This window comes from Eufriesea mexicana, unplaced genomic scaffold, assembly GCF_001483705.2.
Source record: "Eufriesea mexicana isolate 0111107269 unplaced genomic scaffold, ASM148370v2 scaffold1312, whole genome shotgun sequence".
Taxonomy (NCBI): Eukaryota; Metazoa; Arthropoda; class Insecta; order Hymenoptera; family Apidae; genus Eufriesea; species Eufriesea mexicana.
The window spans coordinates 514,807-522,425 of NW_016909446.1; the positions used below are offsets into that span (position 1 = coordinate 514,807).

At 53.7% G+C, this 7,619-nt stretch overlaps 2 protein-coding genes across 3 annotated transcripts in view; one reads left to right on the forward strand and one right to left on the reverse strand.

Moving 5' to 3' along the window:
• Syn (synapsin) overlaps window positions 1–7,619 on the reverse strand; it is a 35,113-nt gene that overhangs the window by 5,377 nt on the left and 22,117 nt on the right. The gene's annotated exons all lie outside the window — the stretch shown is intronic.
• Timp (Tissue inhibitor of metalloproteases) overlaps window positions 495–7,619 on the forward strand; it is a 23,625-nt gene continuing 16,500 nt past the window's right edge. The window contains exon 1 of the mRNA XM_017900700.1: window positions 495–1,040. The gene's annotated coding sequence lies outside the window, so the exon portion shown is untranslated. The remainder of the gene's footprint in view (window positions 1,041–7,619) is intronic.

Sequence of the window (7,619 nt, forward strand, 5' to 3'; positions counted from 1 at the left end):
CGGCGTGGTGGGGGGCCGCAGAGGATCGCGCGAAGCGAGAGGAGGCGAACGATAATGAAAATGCGCGACGGAGACGCGTGCGAGAAGCGGCGGAAGATGGAAGAGGAAAGGTAGCTGCGCGGGCAAGGACACGAGGAAAGCGGACGAGGAGGCAAGGAGAAAACAAGAGGGAGGAACGGGATAAACGAAAGAAATGAGGGGAAAGAGAGGGAATAGCTATGAAAAAAGATCATTGAGTTCGAAAGAGAGAAAAAGAGCGTGACGGCGAAACGGGGGGCAAAGTAGCGAGGGAGAGAGCGAGAGAGCGAGGGAAAGGTAAAAGTCAGAAATGGGGACAGAGACGGAGGACAGGTATGATTGAGCGGGAGCGAGGAGGACAGAAGGGTAGGAGAAAAAGGGAGAGAGAGGCAGGATCGAGCGGGACGGAGATAGAGAGAGCAGCGAGATCGACGTAAGAACGTAGGAAGGAACGAGAGGCTCCCGTGTCGTTCGCGCCTGCATTGCTTTTCGAAGCTCGCGCGCGAACGGTCCGCTCTTGTCGTGCGTATACGTGTGCGCCGATCGATAAACACACGTGAAAATCCAGTCGGTCCTCTTTCACGGCCGATGGTGTATCGTGGCGATACGGTTGGCCAGAGCTCGAGATCGTTGGACAAGCTCGATTGCAAAAAAGCTCCGGGGGCCGATTATCGTTCCGTTTTCGTCGGTTCGATCGGTCATTTCCGCACCGCGAGCAACGAGAACGTGGTGCATGCGATTCGAATCACGCGGAACACGCCGGGACGACACTCGGTGAGACGAGCACGACGACCACGACGACGACGACGACGAAGACGACGGCGACGACGATCACGACGGCCAGTCGTCGAGATCTAGCGGCTACGTCGACGAGTCGACGGACTCTCGCGCACCGATCGCAGTTTCGAAGAATGATCGCGCGTCTTTGAGGTCAAGGAGAATAACGGAGAGAAAGGTAGAGTGCAAGTAAACTGTGCGAGGAAAGCCGAAGCGGAAGGATCTGCGCGGGGTCACGAAGAAAGGTATCTGTACACCGCGTGTGCGATTTTCACGATATACTCGCGAGCATCGTCGTGTTTCTTTGCCGATCACCGCGCTACCGGTCCCACGGACTATTCCCTCGTCCCACTCGTTCTCCATTCGTTCTCCATTCGTTCTTCTTTAATCGTTTATCCGGCCGTTCGACGATGGTTCGCGACAGGCGCGAGCCGAGTAATTTGTCCGCCTCCGAACGATATCCGCGTTTCTAACGTCGATAAAATTCGGTCCAGGCACGTATCGAAGCACGTCGAGAGATAACTCCGTGTCAAAGTGCTGCACTTTGACTCCGTTCGGTTCCAAGTTGCATACGAGGCTTTATTGAACTGTAGCAATCGAAACGATGACATCACTGCCGCTCACGATCCAAAATAAACTTCGCTAATCGTGCAACGAGGAAACGTAGGCTCGCGCCTCTGCTTACTCTCGTTTCTAATCGAGTGTACACAATCGATTTAACTAGCTTTGCCGACGAGTTTCCAACGGTCTGCCCTATCTATCGCGTCTTCCAGTCAGCGATTACAGCGACGTTTACGCGAAAGCGGAATTACGAGATCGAAACGGGTCCCGAGTCGCGAAAACATTCCCGGTAAATATCACGAATATCGCAAATGAATGCAAATTGCCGCTGTAAATAAGACGATAAATCTAAAGGTGGCGACGCGAACGCAACGTTTTGCCTTCCCCGACAGTGTCGTACGAAACTCGGGCAAAGACGCACGCCGAGACGCGAACGTTACGGTGGAAACGCGAGAATCCGCGCGAACCGCGAAAATAACAGGCACGAGGACGCTTACGGTCGTTTCGTTATGCTAATTTCACCCAGGTACACCTATTACGACCCGTTGCCGTGTAGCCAACGTGTTCCCGTGGCAGAAAAGATTACGAATACCTGCCATTTCTGGCTACTGCGCGTAAATAAAGCCCTCTGCTCTCGTTATATTCTATCATCGTTATGTTCTTTAAGCGACAGCCCGCGATATGAATAATTCATGATACTAATTAGTCGAGGTCCGACCTATCGCGACCAAGGCGATGCCGCGGTCATCGTATCCCTTTCCCGATCGCTTTGACAACAGTTTGCCGATCCCGATAACCGCGAATGCTTCTGACAGAACCAGCGGATAATAGAAACGTAAGTGGCTGTTTACCAAAGAGAACGACGATTAATTAGCAGGCTCGTGGTGAATCGAGACATACCGAGAATCTCGGACGAGAAGTCTTCGGCTGCTCGCCGAAAGGTCAGCGCGCTATTACGAGAAAAGATCGTAATTGCGATGCCTGGCGAAAGCGAGTTAGCGCAAATTCGTGTATATCCCGTGGAGGACACTGGCCTCGTAGAGAGAATAATCTCGAAAGATGTTTCTCAAAGTATAAGTAAGTAAGATGCCAATCGCTGTCAACGGGGTGGCAGGGCCGAATGGAAGAAAACAATGGCGCACGGATTAGGACAGCACGCGTACATTTCGATCCATTGATCTTCATCGTTTCCCGGGAACGAAGGAACACGGGTAAATGAAATTTCGTATTCACGGTTTGGGCCTGTTCGGGACCGGGCGCCCGTTCCGTGCGAAGAAATTTTCTCGTAAATCGAGTCCACCTTTTCATCGCCTCGATGCACGGCGGAGAGTGTCCATTCGCTTGGTAAATCGTCCTATTTATCACCTCCAGCATGTGGGGCATACCTTATTAAGTATAATACGTTAAGCTGGCCGCTAAACGTTCGACAACTTTATTAAGTATCGAAATTTGACGATCGTACTTAAGCGGTTGTTAAATTGGGATTACATCCTCCTCGCTCGGGCGTCGCCGCGTCAAAGGAGGACCGCGTATTGTAAAGTTGCAGAGGGAGTTTGGTTCGGTGTTCGATTGGCGAAACCGATGTCCGTGTAATCGAATTCGGTATGCCGTCGAGGAATCGATTTCGATAAACCGTACGACGGAAAATATGAGAACACGAGCTCCGAGCCGGCTGAACGAGCCGCTCGGTACCGTGGAATGTACCTGCCGGCATCCAGTTAACGATTGATTCTCTCGCGTGTACTGTTTGTGTACACTTCTGAACAAACACCATCGGGGAACGAAGTTATCGCGCATGGGATCGAGCACGGTATTCCGGTGGAATATCGATCGAGCTCGAATCGAAATCGAGCTTCGTTTCCTGAAACTCGCGTCGCCGTTTCTAATTCTAACTTTTCTTCCCGTCTCATCTTTTCTCTTTCTCTCGGTATCCCCGACGATTCTCTCGAAGAACGCGGGAAACGCGGGAAACTTCGTTCGTTGGATCCCTTTAAATATCGCGCGGTATCCTCGAGACCATCGGCCAGAGTATACACGCGCGTTGATTTTCCCGGTGTATAGGAGCGATTTCGCGGAACGATCGAGAGCCACCTTGGTCGACGTTCATTAGACTGGAGCGATTTCCCTGAAGTACAAACCGGAACGGATAGCCTGCAACGCGTTATCAATCCTCAGCTGCCTCCCCACGTCGCCACGACGTGCCGTATCGCGATGCGTCGATTCAGGGAGATTGGAAGCGGAGGAGATACTCGGGTTCGACCGGCTATGGCACGTAATGCACGGGTCATATCGGCGTGTACGATATTACGTTTATTACGCGTTACCCCGATACGCAGAGAGGACCGAGTGGCGCCAACCAGCCGGTCTCCGCGTATCTACATACGCGTTCGCGCACGTACAGGGCCCGCGTGTTCGCGTGGTCGTCGGGCCGCGTACTACCTACCTTTGCTCTACACGCGTTTTATTTCCATTCGAGGAATACGCGACGAGGCTTGTAGGACCTGGTAGACCTGGTAGGCCTCGTACGCCAACAGATTAGAGCAGCGAATCGAATATTTATAGCAGCCCGTTTTCACGATCGCACGCGCGCCAGTCCGACGATGTACAGGATAGGGGAAGAGACCGGCGTTGGTACAGCGTTGCGTTTCGATAACGCCACAGGAGTTCGCGATTCATTCTTCTTCTCCTTCCTGTTCTTTTTCCGCCGTGGCAACCCGGAGATAGCGTAATCTGGGAATCTGGACGATAAATCGCCAACTATTCCGGGATCAAACGTACCACGGACACGGCCGTGTGTCCCGGAGTTATTGGCAATTTTCTCGTTATTTACGAGTATAGCGTTGCTTTATGCCTGTCCGACGGTCCTGATTACAGTGCACGAGAGGCGTTCTTTAACCGGCGCCTGTTACCGCGCGTTTGGTAATATTTATACTATGTATTCTAGAGTCGCGCGAATTAACCGCGCTTTACGGCACGCCCGTTCGTTATTTTCAGTTCTGGTATTATTTCACGACCCCATTCTATCCCGGGCCCGTGCATTTTCGACTGCGCGACCGCGCGGACTATGCCGCCGTGATTAACGACGTTCCTCCATCGCTGGCCATTATCCAATACCCTGGCCGCTGGCGCCAGTCATAAATTGATAATTTCCGCGCAATTCCACCTTTCTATTCCTTTTCGTCGGATCGCGTGGAATCGCGTGGAATCGGCCGCCCGAGGCAGCGTTAATTAGCCACGCGTACGCTTCGTAGCCACGCTCGCCTCTTCGCTCGATCCTGCCCTCTCGATCAATTAAAATTGACGCTTCGCGCGAACGCGCACTTGCTCCCAATTGCGCGCGACACGAATCGTTGTGCGCGCTAACGAGCGAAAACGTTGGGCGGACTCTTGAAACGGCCGGAGACCGCAAACTTGGTCTTCTTTCCACCCGGAAACGTCGCACGGTGCTACATTTCTCACGCAGTAATTACTCCGCCCGCGGTTCAAGAACCTTCGACAGCCGCGAGTGCACGCTGACGCGACGACTGTCGGATTAATGGCAGTTCCACTCGTTTCTGCTCCGAGCAGCTCGAAAGGATTCGCGCGGTCTCGCGTTCGCGTCCGTGCAACAGCACGGAATATCCGGTCGGATAGAGAAAATTTGGTCGTATCGTGAATCAGAGACGACAGGACGTAGGTGCTGACCGCGTGTCAAGGTTGCGACGGGCGAAAACACCTTATGGGGAACAAGCAGCATCTCTCGCCGCAGTGGCCTTGCCTAAATGTCGGTAGCTTACGAAACAGCACGTGGCCGCGGCATCGTCGGGGTGTGGTCTCTGCGGTTTCTCCCGTTACATCATCACGAATATACGGTCAGTCTAGTCATGCACTTTCCGCTGCCCGCCTGGCATGCCTGCTTCGCCTTTTCGTCTCCTCTTCTCGCTCTGCTTCCATCGCTTCGTCTTCTGCCTCTTCTCCGCGAGTCGCTTCACGCCTGCGAGATTCGTCCGCGAACGCTCGCGAGATTACGTGGCGCGCATAATCCACTGCACACGGGCTTTAATTAACGCGCGCGATTACTTCTTGGCACGGGAAACCGATTGCATTACGCGCGACCGATGCGTTAAGCCGCGATAATGAACGGCCACGAGCGACCCTTGCACGTGCTGCGATCGTTCCACGAGTCACGCACGCTCGGTCACAGCGCCTGAAGACCTTCTTTTCCGCGGGTCAGCCCGACAGGCATCGATTAAGATCGTGATCGGAATCGCAGCGCGTTTTCGGTAGCCGCAGGCACTCGGCCGTTTCCACTGCTTTCGTATTCCAGCGTCGCGCGAAATTCTCGTATCGCGGATTCGCCGTGAATTTCAAATCGCGCGCCCGTTTCGCGCTCGCTCGGTCAAAGAAAATGCCGGGCGGTCTCCTCCCCACTAGAGAAATGGCTCGTTCGGCATTCTCGCGTGCTGAGTAATCGAATTACGGGTATTCCTCGCGCGACTCCGCATTCCCGCCCGCTACGGCCGCGAGTCGCGCGTTTCGCGGAAAACCCGCTACCCCCCGCGGGCACAGGGAATGAATTTTCAACGCGGGTCCGTTTGAAGCGACAGGCGAATCACCGAGGACAGCCTTGGCACCGATCGCGACTCGTATCCACGAGTGAGCGATCGGCAGGTTCGCGTATGCGCGCAGAAAAACCTTCGACGCATCGGCGTTTTAAAATTTCGCTCGCGTGTACGAGCGACACAGCCGGTCCTCTACGTTCCTGTACGTTCGTGGTCCGACGTCAGCCGCGTTCTTTCGCGGCACAGCTAACGCGGCGACTCTACTACGACCGGTGACTCAGCGGCCAGCAATCTCATTCATCGACGCGAAGCGGAGAATCGCGACGGAGCGAGCGCGCGCATATAAAACGCTTTTGCAACCGCGTCTTCGGGGAACCAGACGTTTTCTAGGATGGGAAAGCGTTTTAGTAATTAGAGCCATTCGTTAAACGCGACGTCTCGTGGTCGTCGCGGGTCTAACGGTTGCCGCGTTCCCTCGAGACGGCTTCCAACGACACGAGCGGATTTATCCCGTACCCGCGCGCAACTTTCAGCGATAAATCGGATTTTCTGAAACCGAGAAAGGTACGGAGCTCTGAGCCGTGGCGAAGGTGAATTAATTAGCTTGCTTCGCCATGGCGAAGGAGTACAGCTACCTCGAATGCATTGTTCGCGCGTAACACGCGATATTTCGCAGCCGCGGTCGCAGTCCCGGCTCCTTTCACGGGGTGAAGGACGAGACGGGCCGCGGCTCCCTTTTGACAGATGTTCCGTGAAATCGTGCCACGCAAATGGCGAACATGCGTCAAAGGAGCTGAGAATTTTTCTCTTCCGCCCACGTCTCGTCGGCGGACGAGCCATGCGAAGTGCGCGTCTCGATAATCGGCCGTGATTTCATCCGTTATTTTCACGGGGTGTCGTCAGTGGGTGGACAAGGCGCTCGTTCCAGAGGGTACATCGATCGCGACGTACGCGACCTGCTCGTGTTCGCTTTTGTCGCGCTATCGACGCGGTTTCAGCGGAACAGGCTATACGCGGAATCGCGTAACGCCATTATAGTCCGTTTGCGGAACGTCCATCTTTCCCGGGAATATCGGATTTAACGGTTTAAGATTACGAAGACAGAGTTGGCAGAGTTAATTAAACGGTAACAGTCATCCGAGTCGGGGAATCGAGCGTATTCGCAAAAGGAACGACCACGCGGGGCTGCTTTGGTAAATAAAAGGATCGCTCCCCGAGTGTCTCTCCCCGGCATGCGCGTAAGTGCATCGTTGTAATTGCTCCCGCAGTAGATTCGCACCAAAGATAGAGCTATTCGTCAGTCAGCGGCTCTATTTTTTTCCCTGTCTGGTTATAAATAGGTACAGACAATCCGTGTCAGCGGTTTGTGACCCACGGGCTGTTTTGAAACACTTTTATTTCTTCGATGCGCGTGAAAATAGCTGTCCATTTATTTCTGTGCCGCTAGCTGCCCTATATTTTTGGCCCCGTAATTTACCAAATCCAAACAACCCCGTTAAATATATCTCGCGTTCGCGCACGGCGCAACCCCCGAGGTCGCTCGTTTTCTCCCCTTTCCGAGACGGGCGTCCATTTTTCTCGCCGTTTTCAACGTCGCGCCGCGGAAGATCGAATTTGCATAATCATACGGCAAAGTTGACTTCGCGGAGTAGAAAGTGTCGTTAATGGCGCAATTTGCGCCATTGTTTACCGGGTAAAAGCTGTTCATAGGCATTCCGCCGG